This window comes from Fukomys damarensis, unplaced genomic scaffold (assembly GCF_012274545.1).
Source record: "Fukomys damarensis isolate Sample0158 unplaced genomic scaffold, DMR_v1.0_HiC HiC_scaffold_8, whole genome shotgun sequence".
In the NCBI taxonomy this organism is placed as follows: domain Eukaryota; kingdom Metazoa; phylum Chordata; class Mammalia; order Rodentia; family Bathyergidae; genus Fukomys; species Fukomys damarensis.
The window spans coordinates 7,485,923-7,512,681 of NW_022900920.1; the positions used below are offsets into that span (position 1 = coordinate 7,485,923).

The following is a 26,759-nucleotide window of genomic DNA, read 5'->3' on the forward strand; positions in this document are numbered from 1 at the left end:
GCCTAGGAGAGACTTGCTGTGTATTCCTGTGTGTGTATAATGGTGCAAACATAGTTGTACTTGTGTGAACATTCAATCTTAGAGTGGTTTAAGTGCAGGAACAATGAGAGCAGAGGCAGCTTCAAGAAGAGGCACAGAGCAGAAGAGAAATCAAGTCTAATCTAGTTGGTGAAGGAAGGAGCTGTCTAGAAAACTTCCCCAACACCACACCTATGCACCGTCACCCAATATACCACCAAAGTCTTGTTCAACCAGTTTGGAATTTCAGAAGGAAATGGACCCTTCCTTCCTCATTTTGGGATATCATGTGTGCATGTGTGTGTGTGCGCATGTGTGTTCGTGTGTATGTGTGGTATTAGGGGACTGACTCCATCATCTTCACACTGAGCTACATCTCCAGCCATTTTTAATTTTGACAGAGTCTTGTTAATAGGCCCATGCAGGACTCAAATTTATAATCCTCTGGCGTCAGGCTCCTGCAGTGCTGGGATTACAAATGGTGGCTGGAAGATGTCTTTAAAGAGAAGCTCTGATGTGTTGAAAGGATTCTACCTTTCCTGGCTGCAGTGGAAACCAGAGAATGAGGAAAAAGAATATTGTGCTGGTTCTGGAGAATAGGATAGGAGCATAAAGTGGGTTCTGTTTTTCAATGTTATTTCAGCAAATCTACTCTCAAATGACTCTGGATTTCTTTTTGTCCACATTCCAGAGAGCCAACATTTCTGGATGGATGCTCGGAGTTTCCAGAGGAAAGACTAGCCCTGTTTTAGAAGCAGAGTTAAGATTGTGTTTACAAAAACTAATAACAGCCATTGAACAGTATAGTAAATATTTAAAAAAATGAACCAAAACTGATACTTCTGGCCTGATGTCTCAGTGGTGTTTAGATCTTAGGCCCCAGTTTGTGACAGTGAGCATCAGGCAGACCACCCTGCCACATGCACCTCAGCGACTCCAGCAAGGAGAGACATTAATCATGTGACACACACGTTGGTGCAAGCTGACCTACGCTGAAAAGGCAAAAACAATGAACCTGGGAAAGGGATACTGGAGAGGGGCACTGGGGTTAACCTTAGGGGTCAAGGAAGACTCTCCAGAAAGCCAAGCAAGCTGAAATCTGAAAAATTGCCTGCAGCTAGTGAAGTTTGAATGGGTTGGAAGTGGAGAAAGCATTAAAGACAAGAGATATGAAAGTGTTGAACAAACAGGTGGAGAGGCTAGCTGGATGGCTGGGAGGGGCCTGGGCTGTGCTGCCACCTTATGCCTTAGTCTAACCTCAAAAGCTCCCTGACCTTCACACTGCCTCTATTCTTGCCATAGCCCTACTCTTTTGATTCCCGGAAACCAGAGATCTCTGCCTCTTTATTAGGGCTGTAGTTTCAGCCAATAGCAGCAAGGGTTTTAGGGACTGAGGCAGAAAAGAGGGAGAACCGTGGACTGTTATCAGCTGCTTTTGCTAAGATGACTGTTGTTGGTCCTCCAAAGACATCTTGAGATGACATAGAAACTTCCTTGAAGAGTCCATGGTGGGGAAGGAGGAGGCAGCACAGTGGAGTCTTTGTGTGTGGTTTGCTGATAATCTCACACCTTCATGTAATTCATGGCTAGGTGCTAGGTAAGTCCCATAGCATCTCACACCCTAACCTTGGCAAGGAAACTCCTCCAAGGAGTGAGGAATGTGGTGGGCTGCTGTTGAGCAGCACAGGTAAGGACAGAGCAGAAGATAGTTGAAAGCAGGGACCTAGAGGAATTGCAGAGAGTCTCTGTGCCACCCAGCAATGTAGTTTCTGTAACTCACTCAGGAAAGGATCAACCACTTGAGGGTTGTGTGCCATCCTTGTAAGTGGTCTTATAACAACTCTGAACTACTGATTATGGCCTAAGCAACTGCTGTGGACTGAATATTTGTGTTGCCCAAGGGAAGGCCATAGTTTTGACCCTCAAAATGTTGGTGTGAGGAGGTAGGCCTTTGAGAGGTAATAGAACAGAGAGTAATGCCCTGATGAATGAGATCAGTGACCTAATAATAGAGCCATAAGAGATGATCTCTGCCACGTGAGCACATGGAGAACACAGCCATCTTCAAGCCAAAAAGGGAACCTCTCCAGAATTTGCCGTTCTTTGTTCTCAGATTTCCAGCCCTTAGGATTACAAGAAGTTGTTATCTGTTGGTCAGTATCTGGGTTACCTTTCTCATTACTGAGACAAATTTCTCAACACCCCAAATTGAAGGAGACAAGGTTTATTATATTTTGCAGTTTGTAGAGGTTTCAGTTCATAGTCAGCTGGCTCTAAGACAGGATGGCATGGAAGGGGAGCATCACAGAGAAGAAATAGTTTATGGTGGGCGAAGGCAGCAAAGCAGTGGAATAGCTAAGAAGCAGAAAATGATGAACAGCAGCCCTCTTTCTGTCCCTTATATTCTATCAAGACTACATTCCCTTAGGGTGAGTTGCACTCACACCCAAAGTGTTCATTCCCATTATTTGCACCCAGAACTATACTGAACCAGTCAGTGGATTGATTTAGTAATCACACACCCTAAATCTGGATCATACATTCTAGATCCAGCTACCTCTGAAATGCTCCATCTATGATGTCATGAGTCTTTGGGGGAACATCTAGATACGAGGCATGAGAGTCAGTTTGTGATATTTTGTCACAGCAGCCCAAGGGAACTAAGGTAATAATTCAGTGGGGCTAGTGCCTACTCTTCACCTTTTCCTTGGCCTCTCCTGTATGCTTTTGTTGTCCGCTGGGCAACAGCTCATGCATCTGCACAGCTCTGTCCCATCTCACACCTTTGTACCTGCATCTCCCCTGCTCAGCTCTCTTTCTGGCTTGTTCCCATATCTAACAGGCTGCATTTAAATCTACCCTCCCTGGGGAGATCCCATATGGGTAAAGCTTTGGCAACCAGCACTCTGTGGCAGCTCTGGGTGGGACCAAAACCTACCTTGAACCACTACCAGGTGATGTCAGTGTTGCCCAGCAATACCCCCAGTGGTCAGTGTGTGGCTTTAAGTAGGAAAAATATTCTCTCCTCCCACCCCATATTTGGTTCTATTTTTGCCTTGATATCTGAAAGATCTATTGACTCTCAGCTAACCCTATACATACATTTCAGTCTGTGGAATCACATGGTTTCACAAATTCATAAATTATAGGATAAATAGAACACAGAAAGAAGAGGCATTTGAGCCAGGATCTGGACTCCAGGAATGAGAGTTGTGCTTCTAGTCCTTCCAGATTTGTGAGCCCTAATTACGTTTGAAAGTCTAGAGAAACTGCCTCTTTTCCTTGACAACCACTGGCAGAATCAATGAGTCTCTGCACATGGGGACACTGGTGCCTGCATAGAAGCTTCAATATGCACATGTAGGAACAGTCCTTTTTGAACCCATTGACTTGGACATGTAAGTACAGGGAGCATCATAAAACTAAAAACAAAAACCCTCATGATAGCATGTTACCTTTGCAGTTCACAAGTGTGTTACAAAGGAATGCCAAGGTGTGGGGTCAGTCACGGAGAAAATCATGGACCAGGCATTGCATGTCATCTGGAGGCTGAGAGTTTAGAAGTAGTTACCCAGGAGGGTGTGTGGTGGGCCCTGACCTTATCTAGCAGGGACCACCCAGCAAGCACTTGCCACACCTCTGTGTTGAGAATAATTGAAGGCAGTGATGACACTAGAAGGAACACTGAAGCACTGGCAGCACCTTCCTGTGCATGTTGGCATGCCTGTGCTACTGGGACAAACACTGCCCAGGCTGCATCTCTCAGGCTTGGAGTGGCCCTTTCTGTTCCCGTGCCCACCCTTCCTGACTTAGGATGTACATCACGAGCATTTCCCAGTGCTTGTGACATGATTACATAACTGTGATCCTCTTCCTGAGTGAAACCGACCTCAGGGACAGGTCTGTGGGTAACACAAGTGGTGAGAAGGTGGTTCTAGGAATGGTGAAGCTGAGTGCTCATCTGGGCTTTGACATCTCTTGGCCGTGTAGCAGTGAGTTGCTTCTCCTCTCTGATCCTCTGTCCCCTTCTCTGTGTGATGGGTGCAGGGTGCCCAGTGTCTTTAGAGGGCTGCAGGAATTAAAGAATCTGCAGCCATAGGCCAGGTTGCTGGTGCACATGCCTTTGGACATCAGCAACTAAGCACTTGCTTATTGTGGACAAAGCAGCAGCTTGTCTGAGGATGAATCTCCGCTATGCACTCTGTCCCCAGAGAACTTTTTGAACTCCTGTAGTCTCAGAGGACTCTGTGAAAATGGGGATTTGAAATGGAACCTAATTCCCAAGGTTGGTATGAGAGTCATATGAAAGAAACACTGCAGTGTGCACTCCAGTATTCCTGGAAATGCTTTGGGAACCTGGGCTCTGCAAACTCTTATTGTTAAACCCTTCTTTGATACCCTCCCCAAATGATCTGCCATGAATTCTTGTGTCCCAAGCTCTTCAAAATGTACTACCAAGGGAGCCCTGCAAACTCCAATTATGAAGATATATTTAGACTACTGATGGAGTCAATATTATTCAAACTAATAATGGACTGGACAGAGGAACATGTTCTATTCATAAAGGAGATTGCAGTCTGCTTAGGCACAGGCTTGATAATGACAGAAATGAAATACATGGAAATATTCAGTGGCAGCACACTGAACAAGCTGTCCTTTGGCTATGTATAATGAATTTCTTCAGAGAATATGGTGCCATTTCTCCATTTGCATTTATCCAGCAAATGATATTAACTTATATTATCCCAGAACTTACCAGAAGGCTTAGGGGAAAGTGACCTAAAATCTACTCAACCCATGGGAGATGAATAGACAGACACTCCAGTCTTCTGGAGTTTTCCTTCAGTCCAGATTTCATGTTAATATTGTGTCTAGGACTATCAGATTCTTTATGAAGGGTAGAAATGAGAAACCATTTAAATAATGGCTCTGAAATTTCAAATATATTAATTTCAACTCCATGCTGGAGTCATAACCAAACTGCTCTCCCTAGACATATTATTAAATAAATCCATATGAGTAGATTGGATCAGATAATAGTTCTAGCACTTGTCCCACCCTCATGATTAATCAAAATGTGTTATCATCCTAAATGGCAAACAGATAAACAAAGCCTTCAAATTTGGTTTTAAGCATCTCAAAGCCTGAGGGTATTTGCTATTTTTCTCAGTAATCACATTTTTTCCTGTTGCCCAGTTCCTATTTTCTAAATCAGTTAAAAAAAAAACAACAACAAAAAACAAAAACCATATTGAATATGACTTGGGGGCTTGGAGAAAACTAATTGAAATGACGTTTTATGTGATGACAGCATTTTAAAAAAGCAGTAGTGATAAAAGTCATGGACAAAAGACCTTGTCTCACAACTTCTCCATGCGTCCTGCCTTCTATTTTTAAATTGTTAATCAAAGCTGCCGACTTATTGCTTATGGGGAGATAGAACAAATCTTTATATCCCAAAAGCTTTTTAAATTATTCACTGTGCTTACTACTTTGCTTCTAAAGGGAGATTATCCTTTTTAATTGGAAATCTTCTATTATTTGTGCCTGAAATGTTTGAAAGAACAAGTTGAGGTGCAGCCCCTATTAATAGCCTAGTGCGAGGGAAAACAATAGAGTATGGGGTTTCATGGAAGCTATTCATTGCCAGGCACATTAACCTAGTCTCTGTCATTAATCTCACCCCCAGCTTGAGCCGAGAATGGCCTGAGTCCTCTTCCTATTTTATCAAGTACCCCGTAAGTTCAGCTTCTCTTTCACTTAAGGCAATACCATTGTTTCTTCAGTTATATTGCCCTGAAGATTAGGTTGTTAGGTTTTCAATATGTGCCAAGCTCAGACTCTGTCTACCCTGTGCAATCCTAACATGGTGATCAATTTCTGTTTCCCTTCTGGAAGTCAGACCTGGCAAGGTATCTTCCAACACTAGAGTGGCTAAATGAGGAGTTTTGGTGAACAGAGAGCAAAGGAAGAGCCAGGCTTGTTTTAATAATGTCATAATAGTCCCAAAAAGGCTTCTGACTCAGGCAACCTGATGATAATTTTAGTCTCACCTGTAATCGATTGTAGGTATAGTGACTTAACACACCTAGTAAGGTGCCAAGGATCTAGCAAAGAAGAGATTCAGAAAAGACACTAACATTCACAGGCAGTGAAGAAAGGTTTGTGAGGAGGCCAGGAATGAGTCCAGGGCAACATTAGCTAAGAGAAGAAAGAAGGCTGCTCCACAGGAGTCCTAGACCTGGTTCCCTTTCTGACCAGGCAACATCAGTCCCTTAATCTGTTAAGGTAGAGTAAGACGAGCACTGCCTGCAGGGATTGCTGTGAAAAATAAAGTCAAGCGCTTCTCAGACCACTCAGCTATGTTAGTTGTTATTATTCAACTTCTAAATGCAAATGAAAGGAACCGTCTGTCCCCACTCTTCCTTTTTTCTTTCTTTCTCAAATCTGAAGCAACAGTACTGTACACAAAGCATCTTTCTGGAATGCTCCCCTGAAAACGTATACTTCCCCTGAAAATTAGTACTCAATTTCCACCATGAGGTTGGGAATAAAAGTGATTTCACCTAATATGCCCATGTGAAATAGTCTGGGCTGAATGAGATGCATGTCTGCACCTGAGTTATGTGTGATCTGCCCCCATAGGATCTCTCAAGACTGTCAAAGACACTTCAACTCCTTGCTTTCTCCCAGGCCAGGAGTCCCAGCCTCTGCAGCATGGCAACGCAGCATTGGCTCCACACTGAGGGATTCTCTCCCCTGTGTAGACTCCAGAGCCAGGCACAGGTGGCCCAGCTTTCCTAGGTGCAAAGGTGAGATGTCATGTTCTGTGTCTCTGGGAACAAGCAGAGGTCAGCTGATGAAACAGGTGTCTCTCTCTTCTGTAAGACTGCTTAAATACCTTGCTCATGATATGACTCATATCAGAATTTAGCAGAAGTGATGTGTCCTCAGTGACCCAGCATTTCTCCTTGAATCAGTTAGGAAGAATGACTCCCTTCTGAGTCAGGAAGGGCCAGCCTGCTCGATTCTAAACTTACCATTCCAATGCAGTAACCATGGAGATGTGTTTTGATGTAATCATCTCATCCTTTCTCTGTATGCATTTGCCTCATTTAAAAATAAAACCTTTTCCTGTGTGGTAGTTTAAAAACTAAATGTATGTATTCTCAGTTTTAAAATTTATTGAGATATAATACGCATACTGTTATAGTTTGAATTTGAAAAGTTCTGCAAAATTCATGTGCCAAAGGATTTGCTGCCCCTGTTTGAGCCTTTTGGGAAGTAATTAGATCATGAGGGCTCTAACTCCATCAAGTGGATTAATCCTTTGATGCAGTTGTAATTTGATGACATTACAGGGAAGTGAGCAAACCAGAAAGTAGGCCTAGTTGAAGGGAATGGGTCCTAGTGGTTTGACCTTGGAGATTGTTGCTGGTCCCTGGCAACTTCTCCTCAGGTTATCTCTCTCTCTTTCCTCTTTTTCACTGCTACAAGGTGAGCACCTTTCCTCTGCTGTATTTTGCCTCACTCTAGGCCTAAAGTGTGGAAGCTGAACATGGATTGGAACCTCTGAAACTATTAATCAAAACGTCTTTTTCCTTTTTTTGGGTGAAGCATTATTTTATTTTATTTTTTCTCATTGAATTTATTGGTACATTTTAGGTATACAGTACAGTTACATTCATCATTGGGATCTTGTACCTTTACATGACAGGTCTTGGTTCTCATTTTCTCCCCTTGTCCTTGCCCTCCCTTCACCCCCCCTCCCCTCCCCATTTACAAACACTTTATTTCCATTTTTTCATTTTCTCATATTTTTTCTTTTCCCTTATTACTTTTCCCCTACCCTTCCCACTTTCCCTACACCTTTAGCCCTTTTCTTCCTATTTCACATTGTCAATTATCTCATTAGGATCTTATGTACCATTATAGTTTTTCACACCAGAGAAACTATTTGGTATTTACACATGTGTGACTTATTTATTTCACTTAGGAGTATATCCTCAATATGTTTCCATTTTCCTATGAATGAATTTAATTTTTCACTCTTTATGGCTGAGTAGTATTCCATTTTATAGAAAAACCACATCTTCTTTATCCAGTTTCCAACTCATGGGCAAATGGGCTGTTTCCAAGTTTTAGCTATTACAAACTGTGCTGCTATAAACATTGGTGTGCATATATCAGTGTGGTATGATTCTTTTGGAAAGATAGCCAGCAGAGGGATGGCTGGGTCAAATGGAACCTCTAGTCCCAGCTCTTTGAGGTATCTCCACATTGATTTCCATAGTGGTTGTACCAGTCTGCACTCTCACCAACAATGGAGAAAGGTTCCTTTCTCCCCAGAACCCTGCCAACATTTTTTATTGTTTGATTTCTTGATAGCAGCCATTCTTTGTGGAGTGAGGTGGAATCTCAGTGTTGTTTTCATCTACATTTCTTGGATGACCAGTGATGTGGAGCATTTTTTCGTATGTTTATTTGCTGCTTTTACTTCTTTGTCTGAGAAATGCCTGTTCATTTCAGATGCCCAATTTTGAATCGGGCCTTTATATTTGGGGGGCCTGATTTTTTGAGTTCTTTATATATTCTAGATAATAGTCCTTTGTCTGAGGAGCAGCTGGTAAAATTTTTTTCCCACATTGTAGGTTGTCTCTTAGTTCTGTTGATTGTTTCTTTTGCAGTGCAGAAGTTTTTTAATAAGATGAGATCCCAGTTGTTGATTCTGTCTGTTAGTTCCCATGCTACTGAGGATTTGTTCATAAAGACTTTTCCTATGCCAGTGTCTTCAATAGTTCTGCCTAACATCTTCCAGCAAGTTTAATGTTTCTGTTTTAATATTTAGATCATTAATCCACTTGGATTTTAGTTTAATGCATGGTGAAAGATAAGGGTCTAGTTTTAATCTTTGGCAGGTTGAAATCCAGTTTTTCCAGCAACATTTGTTAAAGAGACTATTTTGGCTCCACTGAGGATGGTTAGCTCCTTTGTCAAAGATGAGGTAGCTGAGTATATCTGTAGTTGTTTTTGTATCTTCCAGTCTGTTCCACTGATCCTCAGGTCTGTTTCTTTGCCAGTACCATGCTGTTTTTATCACAGTGGCTTTGTAGTATAGTTTCAAACTGGGAGTTGTTATACACGCTGCCATGTCTCTGTTGCCTAGGATGGCATTGATATCTCCAGGTATTTTGCTAGAGTGACAAAAAGCTGATTAAGCATACCAAGTATTTATGACATTAAAGTGCATAACTCAGTTGCTTTTTGTGTGGTCACAGATATGTACAACAAACACCACAGTCAATTTTAGGACATTCTTATCTCTCCAAAAACAAAACCCCTTATACCATCACCCATCCCCTCCCTTTAATCCAGGGAACTCCTAATTGCTATAGAATTTCTCTGTGCTTCCACCTCACCCCACAGAGAATGGCTGCTATCAAGAAATCAAACAATAACAAATGTTGGCAGGGTTTTGGGGAGAAAGGAACCCTTCTCCACTGTTGGTGGGAGTGCAGACTGGTGCAACCACTGTGGAAATCAATATGGAGATACCTCAAAGAGCTAGGTCTAGAGGATCCATTTGACCCAGCCATCCCTCTGCTGGGTGTCTTTCCAAAAGATTTAAAGAATCATACCACAGAGATATATGAGCACCAATGTTTATAGCGGCACAGTTTGTAATAACTAAAATTTGGAAGCAGCTCATCTGCCCATCTGTTGGAAACTGGACAAAGAAGATGTGGTTTTTCTATAAAATGGAATACTACTCAGCCATAAAGAATGAGAAATTGAGTCATTCATAGGAAAATGGATACATATTGAGGATATACTCAAGTGAAATAAATAAGTCACATGTGTAAATATGGAATAGCTTCTCTGGTGTGAAATACTATAACAGTACACAAGATCCTAATGGGATAATTAAGAGTGCAAAATAGGAAGAAAAGGGCTAAAGATGTAGGGAAAGTGGGAAGGGTAGGGGAAAGGAAATAAGGGAAAAGAAAAAATATGAGAAAATGAAAAAATGGAAATAAAGTGTTTGTAAATGGGGAGGGGAGGTGGGATGAAGGGAGAGCAGGGACAAGGGGGAAAAATGAGAACCAAGAACTGTCATGTGAAGGTACAGGATCCCATTAATGAGTGTAACTGTATTGTAGACCTAGATTGTACTAATAAACTCAATAAAAAAAAGAATTTCTCTGTGTTGTGAAGTTTGTAAAAATGGAATCATGTATGATAAGCCATCTTTTATGCTTGGCTTCTTTCACTTAGTACAGTGTTTTCAAGCTTCATCTGTGTTCTAGGTTTTCCTTCTTTTATATATTCCACTGTACAGATTCACCAGATTTTGCAAACTCATTTATCAATTGACAGATATTTGGGTAGTTTCTGCCTGTTGGGAATTGCAAAGATGCTGCTGTGAACACTTGTGCACAAGCTTTTGTGTGTGGGGCTATACTTCTAGATGTGGATTTTCTGGGTCTGATGGTCACTCTAGATTTCACCTTTGAGGAATTTCCAGATTGTTTGCTACAGTGTCTGCACTATTTCTCACACTAGCAGTGTAGGAGGTTCTAATTTTTATATGCTCAGTCACACTTGTGTTTTATTTTTATGGCTATCCCAATAGGTGTGAAGTGATAGCTCATTATTTTGATTTGCATGTCCTTGATAGCTAATTACAGAGAGCATCTTTTCAAGTGCTTATTCACTGTTTGCCTATCTTCTCTAGAGAAATGTCTATTCATGTCCATTTCCAATTTTTAAATTGGATTATTAGTCTTTTAAAAAATTGGGTTAATTGTAGGTCTTTGATCTAGTGAGTTAATTCTTGCATATATTGTATAATGGGGTTCCAATTTCATTCTTTCACATATATGTAGTTATCCCTGTACCATTTGCTGAAAATACTTTTCTTTTCTCATTTAATTATCTTGGTGCTCTTGCAAAAAGTAATTGCATTAATTAGACATAAATATATTGATTTATTTCTGGAATTCTCCATTCTATTCCATGGATTTGTATGCTTGTTGTTTTTAGCACCACACTATTTCAGTACATATAGCTTAGCAGTAAGTTTTGAAATTAGAAATAGTGCATTCTTTAACTTTCTTATTATATTTTAACTATTTAGTGTCCTTTGACTTTCCATATGAATTTTTGAACCAGCTTGTCACTCTTTGCAACCTGCTAGCAATTTGATAGGGGTTGCTTTGAATTTGTAGAATAATTTTTGGGGAGCTATTGTGTTCTTAAGAATGTTAAGTATTGTGTTCTATGAATATAAGCTGTCTTTCTATTTATCTAAGTCTTTAATTTCTTTCTGAAAATATTTTGTAGTTTTTAGAAAGTAAGTTTCTTCACTCCTTTTGTTGACTTTATAAGTATATGTTCCTTCAGATGCTATTATAAATGGAGCTGTTTCCTTAATTTCATTGTCAGTATGCTCACTGCTACTGTATAAAAACAGAACAAATTTTTGTATTTTAATTTGGTATCTTGAAGTCTTATTAAACTCATTTATTAATTCTAGCAAATTCATAGTGGATTTCTTTGTATACATTTATAACATTTGAAGTTGTTGTTTTTCTTCTTCCTTTAAATTCTGGAAAGCCATCATTTCCTTCTTTTACCTGATTGCCCTAACTAGAACTTCCAAAACCATATTGAAAAGAACTGGCCAGAAAGACATGCTAATTTTGTTCCTCACCTGGGGGAAGGGAAGAGTGTTCATTCTTTTATTTTAGTTATGGTGCTAGCTGTGGATTTTGAGTGAAACTTTATCAAATTGAGATACATATTTTCCTAGTCCATTACATACTTCTTTTGGTCATATTCTGGGTATAAAATATGAATACAAACTAAAACTAAAGCCATTTATAAGAATCACCATTATCAAACACTAGGAACTCACCTTTAAAATTTTCCCAAATTCTGAGTTTTCAGTTGTGAAAGTCAGATTATTTCCTTGCACCAGGAAAGCACACATTCTGGAATGTCTTGGTACTTGTGTCTATTTTTCCATAATAACCTAATAATTTTCTTGATTTGCGTTCACTGGAGACTGGACAGGAACTTCTCCAGAGTTGTGCCATGAGTATGCCATTTGGGAGCTCAGAGAAGGCTCCAAGACGGCAGGTCTGTAGCAGGCTGTTCAGAGCCTCACTTCTGATCCCTACATCCACCCCTGGTTTTCCTATGTTCCTTCATACCCTTCTTTTCCTGGTGAAAAGAGAAGCATTTTACTTTAAAAAAATCTATCTATGTATGTATCTGTCTACCTGTCTATCTATCTGCGGTGGTACTGAAAGTTGAACCCAGGACATTCCTATTGAGCTATATCCCTAGCTCTCTTCTTATTTTTTATTTTGAGACAGGGTATCACTATGTTGCTAAATTGCCCAGGGGAGGCTTGAACCTGTGATTCTTCTGTCTCAGCCTCCTCGAGTGCTGGGATTACAGGTAAACACCACCACACCTGGTTTAGGAGAGAGATTTTAGAAATATCTGTAACCTATAAACCCGAGAAAAATCATATTGCCCCATACCTATATGGTGGTTTTAATTCTTCATTTGAACTTTTTGATTTAGATATGGTAGGGGATCTGGATTTGGAAAACACTAATGATTTTCCAGTTCAAAAATAGGCCAACTTAGAATTCATCTTTTAAAGAAAGCAATATCCTATCACAGTCCACTGTGGGACTTGGTTCTTTCGGCTGGCACATAAGATGCTGGTGAGGAAGATGTTTGGGCTGCCAATGGGGCTCACACTGGCAGCAAAGCCAGGAGGCTGAAGAGCAAGTGAGGCCTCTGTAAGTTCTGGGCAGTGAGAGGCCGACTTGCCCTTTTCTGTAGGCTGGGGCTGCTTACATGTGCAGCAGAAGCACAGACAAGCCTTAGGACTGAAGTCACCTTTAATAAACTGGTTTTAGAACCGGCACCGAGACCGAAGTGCAGATGTTAAATGTGCTCAAGGAGGAGCAGCTTCCAGGCTTGTCTAAGGAAGATAAGGTTCTAGGAAGTTCACTGAAGCTCTGTTTAGGCTGTCAAAGTCCCATCAGTGTTACAATTCGATTTGGGGTGTCCTCTAGAAGCCTTGTGTGTTTAAAAGGTGAACGGATTATGGGGATGATATACTCAGCAGTGGGTTAATCAACTGATGAGTTCAGCAGCTGAGTGGGCTGTTTGGAGAGGAGGCCTGGTGGACAGAGGTGGGTCACTGGCATGGAATGGCAGATCTCCCGCCCCTGCTCCTCCTTCATTCTCTGCTTCCCGGCTGCTGTGATGTGAATATCTTTCTCCTGCCAGAACCTTCTACTCTAGCATTTCTGCCTTGGAGCCAAGCTACCATGGACTATAACTGCAAGCTAAAATAAACCTCTCCTCCTTTCACTTGTAGGTATTAGGTGTTTTGCTCCAACAATGAGAAAGTGACTGAGCAAGCAGCATTGCACATGCATGCACACACATATCACATATACATGCATTTATGAGACATATATGTTTATCCATGTGTGCCCCATGCATACACACATAAAAACAAACATACATGAACATATATGGACACATATTCATGGGGATACAGATGCACACATACACACACATACAAATGTACATAAAATACACATACATGCATATGACAGTGCAAAACACACATATCCATTCATGTACTCATACATATCCTCTTTGCTGAAAGATTCTCTATCTGCATAAGCAAACACTCATGCACACACAGAAGCACACTTCATACCATATGCAAAAATACACAGGTGTACACATATACACAGGTCATTTTTCCATCATAGACTGAGTATGACCTTTTGTCCACAAGTAATTTGTTATTGAAAAGTAACACATGATGTACACATTAAGCAAATAAAAGTGAATGATGCAGCATTTATGCACAATATCACTTTCTGTGTGCTTTCTTTAAAGGGAGAGGGTGACAAAGCCAAGGATCCAGGAATCGTGTCTGAGGTCACAACAAAGAATGCCTTAGTACTGTGATTAAAATGTGAGTTTGGGTGACTTTCATTACCATTTTCAATTGAGCCATGGATGTTTTAATAAGGGAAAAGTCTAGTTGGATGATAAAGTGGTCCTAGGCAATAATTGAACTCTTCCCTGGAGATAGCTTGCACAGCAACACAAACAAGAACTTGTGACATTAAGAACAGAATACAGAGGCAGGTGAATTTTGAAATCTGCACTGTGTCAGTTACATTGAAAGTCTTTAATATCTGTGTATTATATTTTTATACTTCATGCTTATTCTTTAAGAACATGTACTTGCTTTCCATTCCCTATGGAATATAGATAAAAAAATTAAACTTCGTAAATTCACTTTTGTTTTTGGTACCAGGGATCGAACTCAGGGCCTTGCACTTGTGAGGCAGGCATGATGCCACTGAGCTAAATCCTTGGTTCCTTAAATTCATTTTTTAAAAAACAGAATAATTCTGATTTTTCTTTAAAAATGACAATATTTTGACTTCAACACTCTGATGCTTATAAAGTATCTCCCTAAATTCCAAATTCTCTAACCTGCCCAACTGTTTTCCATCCAACTATTTTTTTTAAATTGGCAGATAATTTATTTTACTTTAGAACACTTTTTGTCAAAATCAAGGTCAGCCCATAAGAATGATATTTATGGGACCATCTTCCATCAGGATAAAAGTGGTGGGGGAAGATTTAGTAGAACTGCATGGCTAGCTGGTAGGGAAGCACCTTTGTAGTTATTTATCATCTCAGGAGCATCCCTCAGTGAGGCTTTTAGCAGCTTTCATCATAAATGTCTGCCTGGTGTTAAAGATATAATTGTAAGTAATCTCTCATTATCTCTCTCTCTGAATGTAGTTTCGGGCTTTTATCTGTGATGTACTAAAGATGTTATTATATATTTACGTGTACTATGTACTAATCTTTATTTTATAAATATTTTACAAATATGTAACAGTTGCTACATAGTACTCAATTTCTTTTAAAATTTTTTGGAGAACCAAGACCTGTCATGTGAAGGTACAGGATCCCAGTAATGAATGTAACTATATTGTAGACCTAGATTGTACCAATAAACTCAATAAAAAAATTTTTTTTGGAGAAAAAGGAGGAGGTTTATTGTCAAACTGTTTTAAAAATGGCACATTTGTTTGCTTTTACAACATTTTACATTATATTCCAGGAACCCCTGCAGATACCAACATTTTCAGGTACTTAAATTCCTTATACAAAATGGTGTAACATTCACGTGACATTCATATTCTTCTATATATTTAAATAATATCCAGATTACCTATAATACCTAATAAAATATAAACACAGTGTCAATAGCTGTTATACTAGAGAATAATGACAAGAAAAGGAGTCTGTATATGTTTAAAATAGACACATTTACAAAAAAACTTTAATCTGCAGTTAGTAAAATTCAAGAATGCAGAACCCACATATAGGAGGGCTGACAGAATAACTACATAAAACCAAACAACATTCAGTATCATGACATTACAACAAATGTAAAACATGACTCCTCACATAGGTTCTTGTAATTGTAGATGTGATAGAAAAATACAGTGATTGTTTACATTTTTAAAATTTATTACAGTAAATGAAATATTGCCATTAATCCATCTCAAACTACTTCCCCTCAGTTCAAATACCACTGTGCTACCATTTTTTCCAGTTTCTGAAGCAGTTCTCTAGGTCCCTTTTTAATAAATGTCTCTAGTTGCCTAATCATGGCTGCCTTGATTATTATGAATTGATTCAAAATGTTTACCTTTCATGTTAATTTTGGATTGGGAAAGAGCCAGAAGTAGCATGGTTCCAGAGTCAGCGAATAAGTTAGATGAGGACCAGTAGGGGAAAGGAAAAGAGGGAAAAGAAAAAAAAAACCATGAGACTATGAAAAAATGGAAATAAAGTGTTTGTAAATTGGCAAGGGAGGAGGAGGTGAAGGCAGAGCAGGGGTAAGGGGAAAAAATGAGAACCAAGACCTGTCATGTAAAGGTACAAGATCCCAATGATGAATGTAACTGTACTGTATACCTAAAATGTAACAATAAACTCAATAAGAAAAAAATAAGTTAGATGAGGACCTAGGATTACATTCATATGAACCTATGCTTCCATTTAATGGGACTTGGCAGCATTTACTGTATTTTTGACTACACATTGTAAAGACATCCATGAAAGAGAACTTCCAGAACTGCTTCAGAAAGTCGCAAGAATTATGGGCCAGGTGTGTTTGAAGAGAGGGGGAGTATTTTGAGATGGATTAATGGCAATCTATCTTTTATTATAATAAATTTTAAAATTTAAATGTTTATTTTATATTTTGATCACCCTTTGTATAAGCTATCTCTGTATATAAAAAAAAAGCCAAATTGGTAAATAATGTCTGTTTTAAATTTTTGTTATTGTTTTCTAGGTATGTAATATATGTAAAATGGTAGAGGAACTTGATTGAATGATTATAGTTAATGAATCTATATTAAAAATTGTTAGGCAAATTTGTCAAGTTATTATAACTACTCTCAGATTTTATTTTTATTTTTTTGGTACTGGGGATTGAACTCAGGTCCTTGCGCTTGCAAGGCAGGCCACCGAACCACTGAGCTAAATCCCTGGCCCTATTATAACTACTCTCTTTATATGCTACTCTCTTAATTCTACTTCAATATGTTTCATATTTACTAACTTTAATCAATGCTTCATTGAAATCATAATTTGAAAAACTGGTTTAAAATAATTTAGTATTCAAAACTACCATAGCAGTTGGAATTGTTTGACCATCCAGCACTTATTGGTTTATTTTAAAGGATAGATTGTGAAACAGTAAGTATATTTGCTAACTTACAAAGTAGAAATCTAAATATGTCTCAATATCTTTAATGATACAAAGCATCTCCTACTATGGGTTGTATAATGTTGCCTGGTAGAGGCACAAGTAGGTTCCACATAGGATCACGAATATTGCTTATCATTGAGCAAGTGTACAAGTATTCACAACAGGCCCAGCCAGGTCCTTTGATCTCATTTTACTGATATTTCCATCCATCCATCCATGCATCCAATCATCTATCTATAAGTCAATCCACCCTTAACCATTTTTCCACATATCCATCCTTCTCTCCCTTCCTTCCTCCATCCATCCATCTATTCACCCATATATCACCCTTTCATCCATCTATTGATCCACTTATCTATCAATTGGTCCATACATCTATCTGTTCGTACATTTCTACAATTTTTCAGATATCAATCAAGTACTAACTGTCAGTTTCTGGAATGGATATTGAGGACACTTTCTTTTGGACCAAGCACTTGTTTCTCTTGGTTAGATGCTTTGATGGGTGTTTCACACCTGCTCGTAGACTGTCTGTTCCCATTCTCCTTTCTGTCCTGTGCCCAGGAAACTGACCTGTATGGATGACATTATACATTTCACATGTTCTGGCTTCTGATTGGATTCAGTCAAAAAGAGCACAGCAGGAGATCTAAGATAAAGAGTGATACAGTAGGATCCTGTTCTCTATCCTTTACCTGTACTTTGCCTAAAAGGAATACTAGCTAGAGAGTATTGTCTTTCTAGTTTCTGGTTCCCACAAGTTTCCCCACCTAGTCAGGGGCACTGCTGCTCCCATTCTTTACTGTTCTAGGTGTCATAGAAAATGAACTACAAATGTGATGATGTCTCCCAGGCATTGCCCATTGCCCAACACTGCTCTCCCCCGCCCTGGATGCTTCTGCAGAGCTAGAATAATAATCACATTAATTGCTTTATCTGACTGTCATCTTCCCTAAAATTTATTCAGTATATGTGTCCCTTGACTAAATTATCCCTTCCAGAAAGATTGGTTTATCATACTTCTTCCTTTTATTTACAGAGGCATATTTTTAATTGGCTGTCCATATTTCAACAAAGTGCCAACATCCTTACAAAAAAATCAAGGCTTCTAATTGCTTTGTAACTGCACCTTAGTCACCACCCTCATGTTCTATTAGCCTCTCTGTAGGGCTTATGTATCCTGAGATTATTAGAACCATTGTAGACCTATTTTACCTGTTTTCTTCTATCCAGAATAAGTCATCAAATATAATATTTTACAGTTGTTAAGAGGCATATTTTTTCTATATGGCCAAAGGGTCATAAAATCAAGTGTTTTATACCAAGGATTCTTTGTCTGTGAACAAACAAATTTAGCTTTAGCTTTACTTTTGAGGATCTTTTCATCATACTAGACATAGGTAACCAAAGTGCCATAGAATAAAATTTCTAACTCCAAGGCCTTATGACTATGGGGGACAAAATAAATGTGTCTGGATCCAATGAAGCTGGGTTCTGAGTCCTCCAGTCTCAGCCTCACTGATGTCACCTTCTAAAATTACAGACCAGCAATCAGTGATTTCAAAGTACTTTAAATTTTTCTTGCATTTCTTAAATACTGAAGGGGATCCCCAAACTCTGCCCCATCCATTCCTAAGTAAGTTATTCAGACTTTACCCATTTAAATTAAGTCTGATGTAAGGCTTTGCATTGTACATAAAATTAGAGACACACACATATATGTATTGACAGAAAATTTACATATGTATTATATATATGTATATAACTTAGAGCATCTCCAAAAGGCCTGCTGTTCCCAATCCTAGGGCTTAGAGTCCATGAGCAGTGACAATGACAATGACAGTCCTTTCAACCACAGGATATGAGGTTGATGTGCTCTCTACTGTCTCTGATGCCCTCTTCTGAAGGGGTGATGACCTGAATCAGGATGCAAGCTTGTGGTCATGTAGTGTTTGTGCACTGTAGAAAGGAAATGTGTACTTCAATTACCTAGATCCTGCTGCCTGTATCAGAAAACTACCCACCCAGAGCAAGCTCACTGGCCCAGAGAATGTCCCAATAATGAATATTTAGACCACATGCATGGAGCCAGGAGTATAAAGGAATAACTCATTGCCAGATACACAAGGAGCTGCATCAATCAGAGAGTTACTGGCCCTAGGCCACTTAAGACTGTCCTTGTTCCCCCTTAAATGATGTAAATCAAATATCAAACCCAGCTCATTGTTATAAGAAATTTGAGAAATATGCAAATGAATACTCCCTAAACAAGGAAAATGACAGTACCTTTCTCATCATCCCAATTTAAATGAAATAACACACTCCCATAAGCTATGACATTTCCAGGATGATATTTTAGCAGGGCCACCCATTCATCTCTGTGGGCTCTTAGCACATGCACTGCTTCACAACCTGCAAGTTGAGAGGAAGCAATAAGACCCTCTGTATAGCTCAGGGAGGAAGTCTCAGTGTGGTTTGAGGTGCTTTAAGGCACATTAAGTGCTTATTAGAATTCGGAAGCTGAAATACATTTTCTTCTCTTTTCCCCCATTCTCTCCTCCCATGAGAAGCAGAGACATGAACTCACTTCCAAGCAGACTGGTTCATGACGTTTCTGCCTGCATTTTAACAAGACCCTGAATTTCAGGCATCGACTGGGGTGGGTCAGCACAGTTTATCTGGGATGAACCTTCCTCCATTTTCCAGATCACATGGCTACTTCACTTTATGTTTGGCAGGTGGTGACTTTACACTCCATGTATGGCATTTTGTTCTATTGGTCTAGAAGAGGTTTGGCACTGGATGTTTCTGGCTGTTTCATCCAATTAGAGTTAAGTCCCTAGAGAATTCTGATGGTTTCCATGAGAGAAAAAAAAAAAAAAGCAAATAAAGTCCCCAAACTCATAATGTCTAAATTTCTAATTTTAAAAACATTTGCGACCAAAAGTAACTATCATAACCCCTCAAAGGGAACAGCATATTTTGTAATAGCATAAAAACATCTCTGCAGAGAAGGTGTTAGGCTCACTTTCTTAGACCCTAGATACCTGAAAAAAAGAAAACAAAAAAGGAAAAGTCTCTGACTCTAAGAATTTTTGTCTACAAAGATCTTCTCACAATCTTCTTTTTTAAAAAGGTTAAAGGTATTTATTATTGTTGGCTTTTTTCTAGACTTGAACTAACTTCTAAGTAAACTCTGAGAAAAACACAACAAACCACCCCAGCACTGACTCCACTCTCCTTCACAGTGCTGGTTCCTGGTTTGGGGGACAACAGTAGAGAAACGGGAGCAGCAAGTGCAGGAGACTGAGGCAGAAAAGCAGTTCAGGGCGTCTCGGGCACCTGGGCTGAGAGGGAGAGACAAAGCGCATTAACTTCCCTCAGGACAGCTTTCCGCCCTGAGGGGCTTATCCCCGGAGGACCCACCAGTGGACAGCGAGTGGGTCAGATGTGGGTCAGATGTCACGCAGCCATAGGCTCTCAGTGGAAAAGCAGGGAAGAGGATGTTTTGGGAGCTGCATCCTGAACTTCCTGAAACAATAAAAGTTCAGGAAACCAGAGCATTAAAAGAATTTCTGAGTCCCTTTCTCTTCTTTCCCTGCCCCTCTCCTCCTCTGCCCTCTCCTCTCTTTCCCTTCCCTCTTCTCCTCCTCTTCTCCAACCTCTCTTGCTCTGATTTGAGGGCTCATGAGGAGGAAGCTGCCGGGTAGTGGTTCAAGCTAACACTTGTAACACCAAACTTTGGGTGAACTCCGATTTGGATGTGACAAGGAGGCCGTTTTCCCACCCCAGAGATACCAGGGCCATTGGGATTGCCTCATAGAGATGTCTGTAATTCCCAGGGTGGAATGTCTACTATCTCCCATCCAACTTGAGGGATTCTCACCTTCAGGTTGGCTGACTAGGACAGGAGAGCGTGCCCTAGCATGCTCATCTTGTCATTTTGCAGGAGATGGGACTCCTGAAAGCTGCATGGATGTATCTTAGTTACTTTCTCATTGCTGAGACACAGTACCCGATAGCCACAACTTAAAAGAAGAGAGGTTTATTTTGGCTGGGCAGTTTGTAGGGGTTGCCATCACTGTCCTTTGGCTCCATGGCAGGGTGGTGTGGCAGAGGGGCATGGCAGAGGATAAGTACCTGCATGGCATGGCAGCAGGAAGCAGAGAAAGAGATCAAGGGAAATGGGAGGGAGACAGACCCTTCCAGGCCACGCCCCCAATGACTCTCCTCCTCTGACCAGGTTCCACCTTCCAACATCACATACAATCATCAGCCATACAATCATCAGGGGACTCATCTACTGAGGAGTGTTGTGCCTCCATGGTCCAACCACCTCCCCAAAGCCCTACCTAGGAGCACATGAAGCTTTGGGGAGACATCTGGACATAAACTGTAGCATGGTGAAAAGAAGGACAAGATAGATCCAGAAAGATCCCAAGGAAAGAATACTTTGTAAGGGTACCATTTTCGGCCTTTTGTGGTTATTCTCCTGGAAGGAATGGCAGAGGGGCATTGAGAAACATACATTTAAAGTGCAGTCACTAGTATTGATTCTCTGTTTGTAGATTCTACACCCAATCACACAATCCATGATTGCTAGCAAACACAGAAGGGATATTTGGAGTTTGCTGAACTGCCACAAATCCATAGCCAGAAAAGGAACTTGTACTTATCAGCAAGGGTGGCATTTATTCTAATTGTTGTCATTTAGCTATCATTTGACTATTGGCTAAACAGATCTCTGATAAATGTTCAACAATGATCTTACTGACAAATTTTGAATGAATACAGATGGAGACTCTATAGTAAGAAATTATATTTATTAAAGAATCATTTAACTTTCCTGTTACAAGTCCTCCCATTCTCTTCTCCACCACAGAGGGCTCACTGTACCTTTTGCACATGCTAGAGCATACGGGCCTTTGTACCATTAAAGGTGGGCTACATTAATTTGTGTAGTTATCCAGTAATAATTGCACTTGAAAGACAATGTCTTTCTTTCTTTTGCACTCACATTATTTGGAGGACTGAGTGAACACATTGTGTGACAAGCAGTGTTTAAATGAAGCATGAGCCTCAGATTTATTTAGGTCACAGAGCAGTTAATAATTAATGTGGCCAGGCTCTGCTGATTTGAAAAGTTCTGAAGGGCTTGTTCACTTTGCTTTAGACACTTGATATTCCAGACAGTCTCTGGATTCCACATCTCTAATGAGCTCCACTTTCCAGGGTGCTAGTCACGTTAGGTTGTATAGGCAGGGAGGATGAGGAAAACCATGTTAGAAACAAAAACCTACGCACACACCAATAAAGAGCCTGCAACTATACACTGTAGGCACAAACAGCTATAAACATATTACCTTAATTTGGAAATTCATTCACTGGCAGTCTATCAGGGGACTGTTTTGTCACTGACAAGGTTTCCTAAACAAGCGTAATGATGTATTTAGGAAAGCCATATTATTAAAAGCAAGTCACACTGTTCTCTGGAGAGTCTTCGAGAGCTTGGGAACAAACAGACCTCAATTCAAACCCCAGCTTTGCCCATCAGTGGTGTGTGACCTTAGGCAAGCTCTTCACCTCATCTCTCAACACTAGGGACATAGAGCAATATCACTGCCTGACGTCATTTTACTTTTTTCATTCAGGAGTTAGGTCCAAGGTCAAAGCGTATCTGATAAGGGGCCTTCTCCTGCTTTGCAACTAGCTGTCTTTGAGTGGTGTCCACTTGTGGTCCTTACTGGATTAGTGCACTGGACTGAGATACCCTGCCTTTTTCTCTTTTGTGAGGGTTCTAATCCCTTTGTGGTGATGGTCTCACCCTCACGACACAGTCTAATGTTAATCACCTCCCCAAGGCTAATCCTCCAAATACCGTCCCACTGTGGGAGAGAATGTAAATATGTGAAATTTGGAGGAGAGAAGGAAACACGTATCTTCAGTCCACAGTGGCTGTTGTCTTCCTTTCATACAGAGCGGGAAACTGAGGCATAGAGTGTGTATAACTTGTGGATGGTCATGTCACTGCACGCCTTACTGTAAGTACCATTAAGACTCTGACTACCTTTTAAGGTCAAGAACAAAAGGCTGGTTTAGAGAAAGAGGCAAGAAATACTACCACCAATGAGAAAATCACCAGATCTGCATCCGTGATTCATCAGAGCTTCAGAGAAAGGGGTCAGGAAGGTCCAAGGTGGTGAGAGGTTATTTAGGGAAAGGCCCATCCCGGGATTCTGTTTCTCCTGTGGGATTGTTGTCCAAAGAGCACTATTTATAACTGCTCTCTGAGGTCATGGATGTGTACTTTCATTTGTATATATTTTAAATAGTTTATTATAAGGCTTCTATTACTAATTAAACTTTTACAAAATTGTGTTAGGCACCAAGTCAACACCAGATATGTATTTGCATGGGGTCAAGGCCTGTTACCCTTAGGAAAAGGCCCAGACCTTGAGAGGCAGACAGCAAGGTTTTGGCTGCTCAAGAGGCTGATATGCATGCTTAGGAGCTGTATTCAGTATCGGGTGGGCTTCTCTGCAGCCCCCAGATTCCTTCAGGACATAGAAGCTTTTCACCCTGGAATATGTGAGTAGATGACCCATAAAATGATAGATTTTGAGCTGGTCATGATGGCACACATCTGTAATCTCAGTACCTCAGGAGGCTGAGACAGCCAGATCACAAGTTCAAGCCCAACCTGGGCAATTTAACACCTCAAAGAGACTTTTCTCAAAATAAATAAATAAACCAACAAAGGAACTGGAAATAAATTCATTATGAACCATTTTTGGGTTCAATCCCCTGTACTGAAAAAAAAAGATGAACTCAACTGTGCTCCACATAGTGGACAGGAATAGAAGGGGCAAGGATGGAGGAAGGGAGGGCAGCTAGCTGGCAAGCCACCATCATGCCCAGCTAGAGTGGACACTGAAGGGTCACTCTGTGTTGAAGGGTCAGACTTCAGGCTTCCCTCAGCCTGTTGTTCACGGCGAGCAGCTGGCTGTGGAATGGCAAAGAGGATAAACAATATTCTTTGATTCTTCCAACTGTCAGTGAGCTGCTAGAAAGGAACACATGCCATCAGCTTTTGCCCTGCTTAAAATACCAAGGGGACATTTCCATTGAGAATTTGAAGCCCCATAGGTGAAGGATTGGACTCAAAATCCCGCAGTGGGTGGAGGTTGGAGGCCCATTCTGGGAAGGCTCCTCTGAGGGATCTCCAAGCTCACTTCTGCTGCTTACCTGCAAAAATACCATCACTGTATCGTTACATAATTCAGGGGAAAAACATAACACATTAAAAGGCTGTTAGCACAATGGGGTTGAGATATGTTCACAGGAAAAGTATAGCAAAATCCTACATTTTAGGAAAAGTTAGAGATCCATGGGTCAGAAATGAAGACAATAATATCCAAGTTTCCTCATATGGGATCACTCTGCCTGACTCAGTGTGGTCATGCCTTGTGGAATAAAGCTAACATAGGGCAGGGGCCTGGCCTCTGGACCACACTCTATGTCAGGCAGCAAAATCACAATGACATCAATGCCATTTTATCTTGAAAATTCTCCATAATTCCAAGTGGGTGGACACTATTGAGAAGGATAATTGGCATGTTGAAGAATGTTCCTATTTCAGATATCTGGCCCACACTCTTTCATATGGTTTCAATGTCACTCAGCATATACTTTTGCAGCAATTAATCAGTTCCTTAATAACTGGCTCACCATGCTGCATGCGGAGGTAATTATCTGTTTAACTTCTCCAGCTGGCTGCTACAGATGCTGCTGCCAGTGTCTGGGCAGAGAGACATTCTTCACGGAGGGTGAGGACCAGGGACAGTAAGAGGAAGAACCCCCAGGAGATGACTCTTTTTGGTAAGACGGGTGCATTTGGGTAAGGATTGGTAACTATGCCAGTGTCTAATCACTGCAGTGAGGCCTCTTAATGCCAGACCAGTCCCCTTGGCAGGGATAGAAGCATGGCAGGGGAGAATTTAAGTAATTTACTGTTAAGTCTCCATGTGATGCAGTACCTCTCTCTCAGATGTGGGTGGGCTCTTTCTTTCTCAGAGGCCACCGAGGTCATGTTGGAGATCCGTTGATCTCATCACCTCTGACACTGAGAAGGATCCTGGGAGAGCTTGTTTTGGCTTAGGCTGTGTGCTTTGGGAGCCCCTCAAGCCCAGGAAATTGGCCTTCACCCTTTGGTTACTCTGGAGCACCCTCGGCCCAGAGCCATCCATACTTCTTGACCACCCTTAGGTGCATTTGTAAATCTTGAGGTTCTGCAACGTTTCCTTTTGTTTCCTGCAGAAGAAACCTCAGTGTGTGGGTTCAAACCCCTCTCCTCTGGAATGACTTTGAAAAATAACCATGGGCTATATGCATTTAGAATGGGCAGGTTATATGTGTGGGTTGGGGCATTTCAGAGGGCCTCAGAGAACACTGCAGCTATAGTTTAGATGTCATTTTCACTCAAAGAGGATATTTGTCTTCTCTGTAGCAATGTAATAGGTACTGGGACTTTTAAGAGATGGGGTTTAGTGAAACGTTATCCTCTTAAGTCATTGGGAACATTGCCCTCAGGAGAGATTAGGATAGCTCTTGTGGGACCCTGATTTGTTTTTGAGAGAAGACTTACAGAAAGAGCAAGCCAGGCTCCTCCCCAACCTCTGGCATCCTGTCACATGGTGTGACCCCTCTCTCTTGCACACAGTCCTGCCATGATGCCATCAGTCTTGATGTGAAGCAGCCAAGGGATTCTCACTTGCACTAGAACCCTGCTGTTGGGACTTTCAGTTTCAGAAACTGTAAGATAAATAAATTTCTTCTTAAAAAGTCATCCAGCCTTAGGTATTTCATTATAGCCCTGAGAAATGGATAAATACAGGACCTAAGCCCAACCTGTTCAGCCAAGAGACTCCCATCTGCCTTGGTCATCTTGCAGTGATCCTGATGACTGGATCCTTGTCACATGAGAGACTATGGTGAAGGCTTAGCGTCTGTGTGTCCTTATGGCACACAACCCTGAGATGTGGACAATATCTGGAGCCCATTCATGGCACTGGACACTGTGACTCATTCTCAGTGTCATTGCTGAAGCTCCTCCAGCCTCTGCCATCCCCTTAGCACATGTGATCTCTGTGTTCAGATAACTGCCAGGAAATAGGTAATCAATAGTCCCACAACAGTAGCCTCTGACATTAGGTTCCTGAGGCCCAAAGTGGAACTTTCAGGGATAAGATGGCTGGGCTGGCTTGTCTCTAGGCTCAGTGGCACCTGAGCCCTGTCTCTGAGGTGCTTCTGGGAATGGACTGTGATCCTGATTCACAGTGGGGACTGCTGAAACCCCTGTGGACAGGTGAAAATGTGCTTCTCTACTGACAGCTTTGGGAGGAAAGACTTCCTGGCTCCGTGCTTTTCTCCAGGAGTCTGGTATCTGGTTCCAGCCTCAGGTGGAACAGTAGTTCCCAGGTTTCAGTACCATCTTGGTTCCTCATCCATTGTGTGACTGCCACCAGTTTTATCTTCCTGCAGTGCATAAACTTCATGTGACTTCATTGAGATATCTTCAGTGAATACCTATAATGGCCTTCGTAGTTTAGACACACTTTAGCCTGGTGTCTATGAACATGGGGTCACCAGCCACATAGCATCCAATCTCTGCCACTCAGACCACCGGCATCAGCTCAGCTGTGTCTCCCTGCCCCTGTGACCATCTGTCTCTCTGTGCAAGCTACCAGAACCTAGCTACTCGGAACACTACTGGGCAATTTGTGTGCCTGCAGCTCTGCAATCTGGGCTGATGTGGCTCCATGTGGGTCCTGCCTGTTGAGCCACAGGGTCTACATTCAGCTGCAGCCAGGTTTCTTTTTCTGCTTGC

At 41.0% G+C, this 26,759-nt stretch overlaps 1 long non-coding RNA gene across 1 annotated transcript; it reads left to right on the forward strand.

The window, feature by feature from the left end:
• Nucleotides 1–2,089: 2,089 nt before the first annotated feature.
• Nucleotides 2,090–24,742, forward strand: LOC104859782. The gene is made up of 4 exons (XR_779488.1): nucleotides 2,090–2,171; nucleotides 13,960–14,038; nucleotides 22,851–22,914; nucleotides 24,643–24,742. It is a non-coding gene; the product is annotated as an uncharacterized LOC104859782 (long non-coding RNA).
• Nucleotides 24,743–26,759: the final 2,017 nt, after the last annotated feature.